The sequence below is a fragment of the Monodelphis domestica genome, chromosome 3, assembly GCF_027887165.1.
Source record: "Monodelphis domestica isolate mMonDom1 chromosome 3, mMonDom1.pri, whole genome shotgun sequence".
NCBI lineage: Eukaryota > Metazoa > Chordata > Mammalia > Didelphimorphia > Didelphidae > Monodelphis > Monodelphis domestica.
The window spans coordinates 300059041-300072354 of NC_077229.1; positions in this window are offsets into that span (position 1 = coordinate 300059041).

Genomic DNA, 13314 nt, shown 5'->3' on the forward strand with positions numbered 1-13314 from the left:
CACATAAGAACTATGTCAGGCCATTACATTTGGTAACATTTTCCCTTTCCTTCATATTTACTAATACCATACCATAAAATAAAAGGTGGGAAAAAATCTGAAGGTTAATCTTCTCCAATCCTCTCACTTTGCAGATGAAGAAATTAAGCTGTAGAGAAGTTAAATTAATACACTACTGTCACATAGGTGGTAAACAACAGAGCTGGAATTCAAATTTAGGCTTTCTACCTACATATTTAGGACTTTTTTCCAGTCTGTCACATATAGATTGAAATTAATTCCAACTTGGGTAGATAATTGGGTAATTGAGTGGATAGTTGTGTGGAGGAGGGAGGGGTATAATTGAAATACAATTAAGTTTTAATCATGTTAATATGTTACCTTTCTCAGATAACTTCTGTGGCTTCTGATAACCATAAGGATAAAATCCCAACTCCTCAGCTTGTTATTAAAACCTTTTAAAATCTGGCTTATTACTTTACAGAAATTTCACACTTCTCCCCCTTTACACATTTTATTCCAATTAGCCTCAGCCTTAGCAGCACAGACTTTTTTTCTTGCCTTTGCATCCCCGTCTCTGTGCACAATGCCCAGAACACAGAGGTTGCCTAAGGATTGCTTGTTGATTTAAATGGACTTAATTATTTGTTCCTCAAACTCTACCATGTTCCCACCCCTGTACTTTATAAAGGCTATGTTACATGCTCAGAATACACTCTTTCCTCATGTATCTCTTTTACAATCCTAGCTTTCTTCAAGACCCAGGTCAGGTCCCATTTCTTTTGTGAAGACTTCTTTGATTTTCCTAGTTTTAAATGTCCCTGCCCTTTTCAAATTATCTCCTATTTACTGATGTTCCCATGTGGTACCCCACAATCCACTGTAAAATCCTTGAGGATGAGGGTTGTTTTTATTTTTTGTCTTTATGCCATCAAATCCTAGCATAGTCTCTTGTAGGATAGTTAATAAATCTTTGTATTGTTCCTAATTGTTTGACACAATTAGCAGTATCTACATTAATTTAATCAGTAATGGGTCATACAGGCAATGACTTTACCTATTGTAATATGTGGTGGAGAGAGAATGAAGTCTCCCCCTGCTGGGTCAGGACCAGAGTGAGGTGGAGGTGGAATGGAGTCAAGCAGAAAGAGAAAGGGAATGGATTGATTTTTCCTCTCTCTTCTCCCTGGCAAACCCCACTCTGGCTGCCTTCAAGATCACTAACTTGTGTTCCCTCACAGACTTGATTGAAACAAAGATGATACAAACAGCTTCTCCCTCTCTGAGGAGAGAAATGTCACTTCCCTCCCCCCAATCTTCAAAGTCTCCTTCCTCTCTTAGATACTATGAAGCCAGTCACTTGCTCTTATGAACAGCTGTTTATTGAAGGGAACAAATGAAGAGCAGGGCAATTGAATTGGGGAATGAGGTATTGGGAAAGGGGTAGTGAGAAGTCCCTAGAAATAACTGAACTCCTTCTCCCCAAAGTCTGGCAAAATCAGGCTTTGCTTATCTGAACCCTCCCCCCCCCCATTTGTGAAGATATCCTGACTTTATAGCTGCCTTGGCTATTATAATAAGCTCAAGGACTTAAGAGGATTCAGAGGAATTCTTATAGTGAAGTTTCCTGTTGAAGTCCTGTTCACTCAGCTTGTCTTCTCTGGAACTGGGTCAGGAGTCACAGAAGGAGGATGTCAGTCCAGAGGTCCACTCCGGTCCTCCTTTCTGTTGGGCTTCCCAGAAAGAAGTCAGATCACAACTGTCCAGATCCTCTAACTTCCTCTCCTCTTCCTTCAGAACTCTCTCTCCTTCCTGCCCTTCCCCATTCCAGTTGGTCCTTCAGCCTGCAAAAGCTGCTTCTCTCTTCCTTCTGGTAGGTTAAGTCCAAGTTCAGAACCATTAAGTACTATTCTGTAAATTTGTAAACTGGTGAAAAAGTGATGAAATCTTCAGTACAAGGCTCCCCACATCATAGATGCTTGAGAAATTATTATCAAATAATTTACTAATTCATCAGAAGTGATATACAGTAGGCCAAAGTTAAAGTCAATGCCATGGAGTGCATTTTGTAGTATTGGCTCTTTATTTAACTAAAAAAAAATAATTAGAGCTATCCAAAAGAAAAATAGATGACCTCAGGAGCCAATGAATTCCCTTTTTTAAAGTTATTGTAGAAGGAATTATTTTTTTCAGTTTTCAGTAGGATGAGATGGTCAGTGATGTCTCTCTCAACTTGGAAATTGCTTAATTCTGTGAAATTACAAACAAAAAAAATCAGTCTTGATATAAGGAAAATTTTGTAACAATTAGAATTGTCTAAAAGTATAAATGTTCTATTGCCAAAGGAAGTGTGGAAGGGAGAAACCATAGATAGGGAAAATCAATAACTTACAAGCAAATGTTGAATTGAGATCTCTTAAGTATGACAGTAGGTAGGTGGTACAGTGGATAGAGCACTTGGCATGGAGTCAGGAAGATCTGGATTAGAACCCAGACTTGACACTTACTAAGTATGTGACTCTAGGCAAGTCACTTAACCCTATTTGCCTTTTTCTCCTCATGAATAAAATGAACTAGAGAAAGAAATGGCCAACCACTTCATTCTCTTTGGCAAGAAAACCCCAAATGGAGTCATGAAGAGTTGGATAAGACTCATAATATATATATACATATGTATATTATTATTATATATAGGATATAAATAGGTATCTATTATTATTATAAAAAGGTTTCTTATTCAGGTCTGGAATGAACTAAATGACCTTTGGAGATCCCTTCCAATTCTGACATTCTGCAACTACATGTGATCTACATCTACATGTGATAAATGATCAAACATCTTCATGGCATTTTTTCTTTTTTTTTTAAGTGAAATTCTTTCTTTTTTAAAATGAATTTATTTAGTCAATTTAGAACATTATTTCTAGATTACAAGAATCACATTATTTCCCTCCTTCCCCTTCCCATAGCTGACGCACAATTTCATTGGGTATGGCATTCCTTTTTCTCTTCCAAAAGATAGGAATTTTTATAGAGGTAGTGTGATATCTTTCAAAGAATATTCACCGTACTGTGAGTTCCTAGACCTAAAGGCCTAGATTCATTAACTAGCTATATATAATCTTGATCAAGTTAGTTTTTTTTAAATAACTAACATTTATATATAGCATTTTCTATGTTCTGTGCACTGTACAGAGAGCTTTGCAGTTATCTCATTTGCTTCTCTGGGAGGTAGATGCTATTATTATCCTGATTTTACAGATGAGGAAACTAAGGCAAACAGTGATTAAGTTACTTGCCCAGGATCCCACAACTAGGAATGTTTGGCCTCAGTTTCTTCTGCTCTAAAAGTAGGATAAATCCTTGCTTCATAAAATAAGCTAATTCTGTGGATCTGTACAGAATGTGTGCAGTTATACAAATATAAGCTGTTATTTTTATGAGTATACTCAATCTTATGTTATTTTTTCTCACAAACTGCAATTCATCAAGGCTAAGCTCCAAAAATATTGTGCTCAATAGTAAACCTCCTCCAGAATACTCTGTGAATCACTTGAATATTTATAATTTTCATTTTCACAAACATCATGAATGTTATTTTGTCCTGTCACTCCATGAGAAAGTATTCAGACTTCAAGTATGAACAAGAGTTGTCAAAAAGTACAGAACTTTCCAATGAAAGAGAATTCAACTAAAATCTATTTTATACTGTTTCTTCTTTTAAAACAGGAACAAAATTCTTTGAAAGTTTTGGAAGGCCACCAAATTAGATGAGCTGTATACCCTTGCAGGAGATATTTTGCCTCCTGCGTTAGGAACTTTGAACTCTCTGAAATTAACAGCATATCCAGCATCCATGTAGACTATCTGACATTTGACAAAATGTTTCAGAGTGAGGAAGTAGATATAACTTGGGAGTGTAATAATCAGGGATAGTCTTATTTTGAGCTTTCATGAGAAAATTGAGTTGATCCCTTTCTTTTTGGAAAGAAATGAATTTTCATCAAAGTTCTGAATGGCTAAGAATATTTCAGAAATCTGTTACTGAAGTTATCTTTGTCTACATCAATTTAAAGTAATCTTCTCAAAGGCTTAAGCTGGTACATTCTTTTTGACCTTGATATTCTGCTTTTAATGATGGTTTCGTACTCTCCAATACCACAGAGCTTTATCTTTTGGGAGGAAAATAAATGGAATCTGGTTGCCAGTTCTCAGTTAAAATAGTAGCACAGTTATTTGACCTGCTGAGAGATTTATGAAATTTTAAAAGCCATTAGAAATTAGTCTTAAGAAAGCAGCTAGGTAGCTCAGTGAATTGAGAGCCAGGCCTAAAGATGGGAGTTCCTAGATTCAAATCTGGCCTCAGACACTTCCTAGCTGTGTGACTCTGAGCAAGTCACTTAACTCCTATTGCCTAGCCTTTACTACTCTTCTGCCTTGGAACCAATATAGAGTATTGTTTCTAAGATGGAAGGTAAGGGTTTTAATAAATCAAAAAATAAATAAATTCTTCTTAACTTACTGCCAAAGTCCCATAAAGGTGTCAAATGAGTAAAACAATCACTGGTAGGTGAATTATTTAATTTAAACTTTTTTTATTGACTGTTTCAGACTTTTGCACCTTGGTATAATAATATAAGTTTAGGTGACATTCAATCTGAAAGAAGATATAAAAATATAATTACCCAATCATTATAAATTGATCTGGGGGGACCAAACCCTTATGTACATGAAATAATTGGAGACAATTTGCCAAGCAACACAAAACAAGTAACAGGAGTCGCCAGTTTATGAATGGTTATTGTTCCAAATAATAATGTATTCTATAGACAGAAGTCAAAAGACTTTGATATGAATGTTAGATATGAAATCAGAGCCAGAAGACTACTATGAATTTCACCTCTGTCCTTTATTCTTAATGTGACCCTGGGCAAATTATTTAATCTCTCTGAACCTCAGTTTTAACATGTGTCAAATGGGAATAATATTAGTAGCACTTCCAATACTGGTTATTATGTGGTTTAAATAAGATAGTCAATGTAAAATAATTTACAGACCCTTTATGGAAATGTCAACTAATATTATATGTGATAGTTAAGACGAACTTAAGGAGGGATCACTGATTTAGACCTGGAAGTGATTGTTGAGTGTATCTATTCCATTCCTCAAATTTGATTACAAACCAAACCCAAGAGATTGTGATTGCTACAAATGTAGCAGAGTAAAGATTCTAACTCAATTTTTATCGACAAAATTACATGATATAAGTAGACTCCTGTTGGTCTATAATGTATTTATAAATGAATGAATGAACAAATAGATGTAAAAAATATTTAATTGTTTGCTATGTGTCAAACCCTGTTTTCAGCTGTGGGAATTTAAATACAAAATTAAAGATAGTTCCTCCCCTCATAGAGCTTACTTTCTAATAGCGGAAGGTAACACACCATGAGAAAATGATACATGAGTTCACTCAGGGGCAGCAAGGTTGCATAGCAGATAGAGAGCAAAGCCTGAATCAGAAGGACCTAGGTTCAAATCTGGTCTCAGTGCCTTCCTAGTGGTGTGATCCTGGGTAAGGCATTTAACCTCCAAAAGCTTAGAACAGTGATGGCAAACTTTTTAGAGATGAAGTGCCTGGCCATGCCCCTACTCCACTCTCCAGACCAAGTGCCATGCCCTTCTCCCCATCCCCTTACCTCCTTACCCCAAACAGGGGAGGGAGAAAGTGCTGCTATTGGACTGCTGGGCAGAGGTGTGGGTGATTTGAAAAAATGTCATCAGGCATGGTGGAGAGGGGCAGGGGAACAGCTCCACCAGAGTCCCTCTCTCTTTCTAGTAATGAACCCTGAGAGGTGGAGGGAGGGCAATTCCTATACCCACAGAGAGCATTCTGTGTGCCATCTTTGGCACACATGCCATAGGTTCACCATCACTTGATGCAAAAACAAAGAATAAGGGAATGGCTACAGGCAGAAAATGTCTTTGACCATAAACTTCTTGCTCACTTACTTAGGGATAAATAACATAAATTTGAATGATATTGACAGCTAAAGGGCAATGGATAGATTCAGATTCAGATCCAAACTCTGTTAATTCTTGTTGTCTATGAGACCATGGGCAAGTTACTTAAGCCATATCTGTGGTTCCTTTTTATAAAATGAGGATGATAACAATAGCATTTCCTCTCAGGATAGTTATGCAAAGAAATAAGATATTTTTAAAGTGTTTGGCACAATGTAGGTATCTAATAAATCCATAATCCTTAATAAATCCTGTCTTCCTTAGATAGCCAATCTTAGAGTCAGGAAAACCTGGGTTCAAGTCTCTCCTTAGGCACAGACTGGCTGAGACACTGGACAGTCACTTAATCTCTCAATGCCCCCTGTACTTCTCTATGTTTATACAATGAAGAGCAGATGATAGCATACAGTACAGTCTGTAAGAGAGTTTCATGTCCAGTTTAAAGTTTAATTCAATTTTATGGAATACTTTAAGGCCTACAATTTTCTATAAAACACTACCTGAGGCAAGTTAGTACCCATATTATCACCATTTTATCAAGGAAACATTCCCAGATCACCAGAAACTATACTTTCTTTAGATTTTGATGCTTATGAGAGTTACTGATCAAAATAGTATCTAAAACAAAGCCATTGATAGAACCTAAGGCAGAAAGAATAAAGAGTCTATGAGGTACAAGCTGATTGTGAACTTTATACCAAGCAAAGCAGCATAGGGTAGTGAAGTGGGTTGGATTTGGAGTCAGAGGACATGGGTTCTCATGCTATAATTATTTCCTGTATGTTCTTCATTAAGCTACTTAGCTTCAGGCCTCAGGTTTATTGCTGTCAGATGAAGTAGTTGGATTTAATGGTTTGTTTCTAAGGTCATTTAAAGGTCTAAACCTTTGAGAATATGAAAGAATGAAAGAAAATACCATAGCAAACTAAAAAAAAAAAGCTCTTCAGGGACAACTGAACTGAAGAAGATTTTAAAGAGGATAGTTTATTTCTCTTCCATTCCTTTCCTCCTTCTTTCTCAATTTTCAGTGCCTCCAAAAAAAAATCTCTCTTGCTTCCATTAGTTAATAACACTTTAATATTCATTTGTATTTTAAAAGAGAATGGAGGAAAAGATAAAAAAATCTTCTTAATATCACTGAGTTCCTATTTCAGGTTATGGATGAGGGAACTTATAGCCCTCAAAATAGCCCTCAAATTATTAAAAAAAATTTTGAGTAGTACTTCTTATAAAACAATTGCCATCTAAGTAATACTTAAAAGAATTTATTTTAATTGAATTTAAAAGTCTATCTTAGCTCAGCAGCTCTAATGACCAATAACTGAGAATCTCAATTAAATCAAAGGATTTAACTATTTGCCAATCATCTTCTAATTCTCATCTTAATGAATACTTGATTGTTGGACCCAATCTAAAAATGTGTGCATAGCAAAAGTTAGAAGAAATTCCAACAAAACAACAAAACATACAAAATATAAAAAATATTTTACATCTATTCCTCCCCTTATGGTACAGAGATGGCAACCATGTCTCAAGAAATATCCTACACAAAACCTTTAATTTAAATATATTCTTTCCCATTTGGCTTTATGTATATGCTTTAAAATATTCCCATTCCTCCACTTAGAAGGTAACATCTTGTATTCAATAATAAGAAATATGCTTTTCAATTTCTATTTAAAATAATAACCAATTACTAATTATTGTGCATTTTGTTTTTACCATATAAAGAGCACAGATATTAATTGTAATTGTCTTCATGGTTTATTGAACCATGATTTCTTTGGATAAATGAAAAGTTTTGTATGGGAAAGAAAAAAATTACATGAATTACATAATGTAGCTGACTGCTTATTTTACTTATTTGCAAAATTTACCCTGCCTATTTTAACAAGTTTTTTAAATTAATTCATTTGATTTTGTAACACATTTACTTCCACTTTCCATTAGCTTCTTTCTCCAGCAAACCCTCCTTTCTTCCAAAAAGTTTTCAGAAAATTTTTATCTTTTGTTTTTTTAGTCTATTTAACTTTCCCCAGTATTCTACCCTAGCCCTTTTCCATAAAGCCATCCCATTTAACAAATAGTATTTTAAAGATTAAAAAAAGAGGAAAAATCAGCACAACTGGTCAGTGAGCTGAAAAAGATGGGAAAAAGTACAATGCAACACCCATGGATTTTTAATTTCCCCTCTTTTAATATACATTACATTTCATATATAGGCATATAATGTGTGTAAATGCATAGTTGATTTCCTCCTTTATAAACTCTACTACATCCCCCTCCCAGAGTAATCACATATAACAAAAAATTCTTTAAAAAAAGAAAAAAATGAAACAGAAAAAAAATCAATAAAACCCATCAACATGTTGAAAAAAAAAGCTGACAATATATGCAATGTTCAACATCTACAGATTTATGTCCCAATATCTACAAAATAGTTGGAGGAGGGCGGAATAGACTCATTCCCTTTTGGAGTTGTTTGTTCTTTGTAATTTTGCAACTTTCATTTTCAGTTATTCTCTGATTATTTTTCCATTGCTGTGATTGTTGCCTTTATTATTGGAGGGTTTTTGTTTTGTTTTGTTTTGTTTTTTACCTGCTTATTTCATTCTGCATTATTTAATGTCTTTCCATACTTCTTTATATTCATCATATTCATCAATTTATTTTACAGCACAGTAACCTTCTATTATTTTCCATTATAGTTCTATTACATTATCATATTCATACTACCATGAATTGGCTAGTTATGTGTAGGTCTATAGGCATCTACCTTATTTCTAGTTCTTTGCAACCAGAAAATACTGTTATAAATACTTTGGTATAAGTATATGGGGACTTTCTGCTCATAAAAGATTGTTTAGGGGCATGTTATTATCAGTGAAATATCTGGGTCAAAGAATATGGGCATTTTAGTTTCAAAATTTCATTTCTACTAATTCACACTTTTCTGTCTATCTTTCCATAACTATTCCAATACTAACCCTTCCCTAGTTTTGTCCATTCATGTAAGCTTTCTGCAAGTGAAGTGGCACCTCATTATTACCTTGATTTTCATTTATCATATTATTAGTTATTTACAACACTCTCATATGGCTAATAGGTTATGTCTTTTTGAGAATTATTTATTCATTTCTTTGTCTATTTACATTTTGAGGAATGACTACTGATCTCTGTTTTTGAGTCATTTCAGTGGTTTATGACTCTGTGACCCCATTTTGGCATTTTGTCAGTAAAGCTACTGAAGTGGTTTGCCATTTCCTTCTCTAGCTCATTTTATAGATAAAAAGTTGAGGCAAATAGGTTTAAGTGACTTGCCCAAGTTCACACAGCTAGTACTTGTCTGAACTTGTATTTGAACTCCTAAAGCTGAATCTTCTTGAGGCTGATTATTCTAACTAGTTGCCCCATGTAACTTTCCCATAATGATTCATTGTTTCTATGAGTGGCTCTTTAGCATTATTTGGATTTATTATTGTTTCTACTTGGATAACAATAATAATAATAACTAACATTTATATAGTACTTACTATATACCAGGCATGATATTAAATGCTTTACAAACACAACCACCCTGAGATATAGATCCCATTATCTTCATTTTACATATGAGGAAACTAATGTTAAGTGACTTACCCAGGGTCACATAGCTAGTAAGTCTCTGAGGCCAGAGTGAGACTCACGTCTTTCTGACTCCATACCTGGAACTCTGTGTACTATGTCACTTAGTTGCCTCTTGTCTCTATGCCTTTTGTTCATGCTCCCTGAACTAACCACTATTTTTATTGCATTCTGATTTATAAAAGGTGTGTTTAAAATTTCTATCTTTTTCTATCCATTTATAATATTTTTGTTCCTTAAACATACAGATTTTTGGGGTAAAATTTCCATGTGGTACTGAGAAATACCTATATTTTTAGCAATTCCATTTAGAGATATCTGGGGAGTGCAATGGGTAGACTTCTAGATTTGGAGACTCAAAAACTTAAGTTAAGATCCTGTCTCAGACACTAGCCATGCTAGCTAAGTTACTTAACTGCTTTCTACCTCAATTTTTTCATCTGTAAAATGGAGCTAATAACATCTCTTCATCTGTCATTTTGATGATCAAATGGAGTTACATATTTAAAATATTTTCCAAACATTAAAGCACAAAATAATACCAATCATTATTATGGCATAAGTAATTTGTTTCTAATTTCTTCAGCAAATTGTTCTACTTCATATTTTATTTTTTGTTCATCTTTTTCCTAGATTTGCCTAAAACCAAGAGAGGAACATTGCTTCATACTTTTATTGTATTACTTTGTTTTCTTATAAGACAGTAAACTTTTCCTTTATGGATTTAGTTATTGAGTTATATATTTAATATCAATATTGATTTCCTATAGCTATTTTCAATGTGATATAATTTCTTTGTATGCATTTATGTTGTGAATTATTGTTTTTCTGAAGAAATACCACCATCACATTGAATAAATCCCAAAGATCTTTGGGAGAACATTTGGAAGGGTTCTATGTGAGTACATAGTATGGATGAGCTGTGATCTGCACTGGGGAAACAATTCCCACATCAATGAGATCTCATAGCCATGATTTATAAATATATTTTTCACAGTTGTTAATTACTTACAAATCTCCTTTTTCTATCACATCACTAAAATAGAATTCGAACTCTGCAACTGATTGCAAAGAAAGAATCCAGATTAAAAGCATAATGAAATCATGATATAATTCAACAACACTATATATTAGGTTTTGATAGAGTTGCAAAGATAAAACAAAGCTCATCTCTGCTTTCAAGAACTTTACAATCTAAGCACAAACATGATGAATTTGATTATTTTTTCCAAAGGCTTCCTTTCAGACTTAGACTTCATATTTGGAAGAAAAATAAATACTATCCCTAATAAAAATGCCTCTGGATATAGAACCCACTGGCTAGAATTGAGTAGAATAAGAAAAAAACCTCATTTTTAATTTGGTACATTACACTATGCTTACAAAGTCCAGTCAGTGGAAGTCAGCCTCTTTAATAATATTTTCCCAGTGATAATATGGTTGTGAATTATAGACTATTACAATCTCAGAAGAATTAAAATAGCAATTGATAGGCCACAAAAAAGTAAAGCTGTGGATGTCACTAGGTTGAAGCATGTTACTGAAAATGACTTTCCCATAGGAAATAATGTAAAAACATTAAGGACCTGTGTAATCAGCAAAGGTGGACTGATATAGGAATATGGGACAACAGGGAGGCAAGTGGAAGTGCTACATTTGTTATGTAAATCTTGAAATTTCTCAGACTTGTGAATGTTAAAAATTTCCCCATCAGGGAATTCTCAATTGGAACAATTCCCTACTGGGAACATTCTCCATTTTGACAGTGAGAACTCTACTTGGATCAGAAATGGGAGGACCTCTACTCCACCCCTATTTAAGACTGCTTTAGGGGAGAAAACTCCTTGCTAAACAATGAAAGTACTTGGACCCATACTTATAATGAGACAAGGAGTTCTTTGAGCCATGCCTGTTTTTAGAATTGATACAATGGGATGCTAGGTACCTATAAAGGTCAGGCAACTTGTAAACTTGCCAGGAGCAAAGAGGTGAAAACTTACTCAGAGGTTTCCTCTTGAGGGGATTAGTCGACTCAGCTGTGTTTTCTCTGATTCAAACTTACTAAAGGGATTAAGTCGACCCAGCAGTGTTTTTAGAATGGGTTGTCCTTTGGAAAACGTCTACAGTGATTGGTAGATGTAAGGACTTAGGGGAGGTGACATAGGAGAAAAACCCCTATATAAGAAAAAGCAGAATCTCTTGAGAAAAAAAAAATCCTTTTGGAGGATCTCTGATGAGGATTGCTTGGGAAGAATCTCTTGAGAGAGGCTCTGGAGAAGGGAAGCTCTTGGAGGACAATCTCTAAGGAGGTCTTGCTGGAGCTCCTCTGAGGGGACTCTGTCCCTCTGGAGGCTCTGGAGAGAGGCCTTTTGAAACAGTCTCTGGCTGGAAGGCTCTTTGAGGAGGACTCTGGCTGGAACTCTCTCTGATGAAGTCAGCTGAGATGGAGCTGGCCTGGTGTCACTAGAATCCTTGCTTAGACAGACCTTGTGGTGAGTGATAAAAGACTGACTAACTGATCTCTCTCTCTTAAGACTCAGGTCTAGGCCATGTTGGCTGAAGGCCCTTCATACTTGTTTCCTTTTTCTCTCTTTCTCTCTTTTCTTTAATTCAACATTTGTATTAATTAAAATCTCTATAAAACCCAGTTGACTTGGGTATTTGAATAATTGGGAATATTTCCCTGGCGACCACCTTATATTTGATTTAAAACCAAGACACTGTAGTGAAACATATTTTCTGCGGTCAAATTTACTCACCCACTCTTATATCTACTATAATTTATATCTTCCACTATTTTACTCACTACAGTTTAAGACCCCAACTCTTTTAACTGCCACAGTTTATGACATCAACTATTTTAATTATAACAGTTATCCTCACTTTTCAGCCCCTCCCTCAAGATCCTAAAGGAATAAGCACACTCCGTAGATCCCAAGATCTTTTATGGTGAGACATGTATAAGAATTTTATTAGCTAATAACATTTTGGAAGAATTATTGGAGTATAGAATAGTGTTAAAGGAAAATTTTAATTCCCTTTGTTTATTTTAACTTAATCAATCAAGAAGTTGGAGGGCCCCTCCTTTCACACTTAGGCATTTGAAGAACCTTTTATTAGAAAAGGAAATTCACACACTCAAAGACCAGAAATGAATCCCACAAGCAGTCCATTTTCCCCCAACATCCCCCCTCCCACTGTGGTGCTAGACAAATTAAGGAACTATGATTGGTTCCTGAGATGTGATGTGGGAGTATTGTTGGGTGGAGAAAAGTGGTTATAAGGTGAGACCCCACAGGAAGTGAGGCACTTTGATTTCAGATTCCCATTTTGGATTCCCATTTCAGATTCAGTTTCTGATTTCGGCTTTCTGATTATGCATTGGATTTGTTCTGGATTGGAGATTCTGCATTGGAGATTCTTGCTGAAAGCAGGATTCTGTGTAGGAAGCTCAAGGAGTTCAGCTTTGGTGACTTGCTTGGGTAGAGGAGATCCTGGCTGAAGACAATGGCTTTTCAGCTCTTTTCCTGTCTTCAGTGCAATACTCTATTCAGTGAGGCTCAGTCTTTGCAGCATCAGACTCTCTTTTGGTTGGTGATACACTTGGCTGGAGACACTCTCATGGGCTGGTGAGATTCACATTTGGATTTGCACTCACAGTCTGGA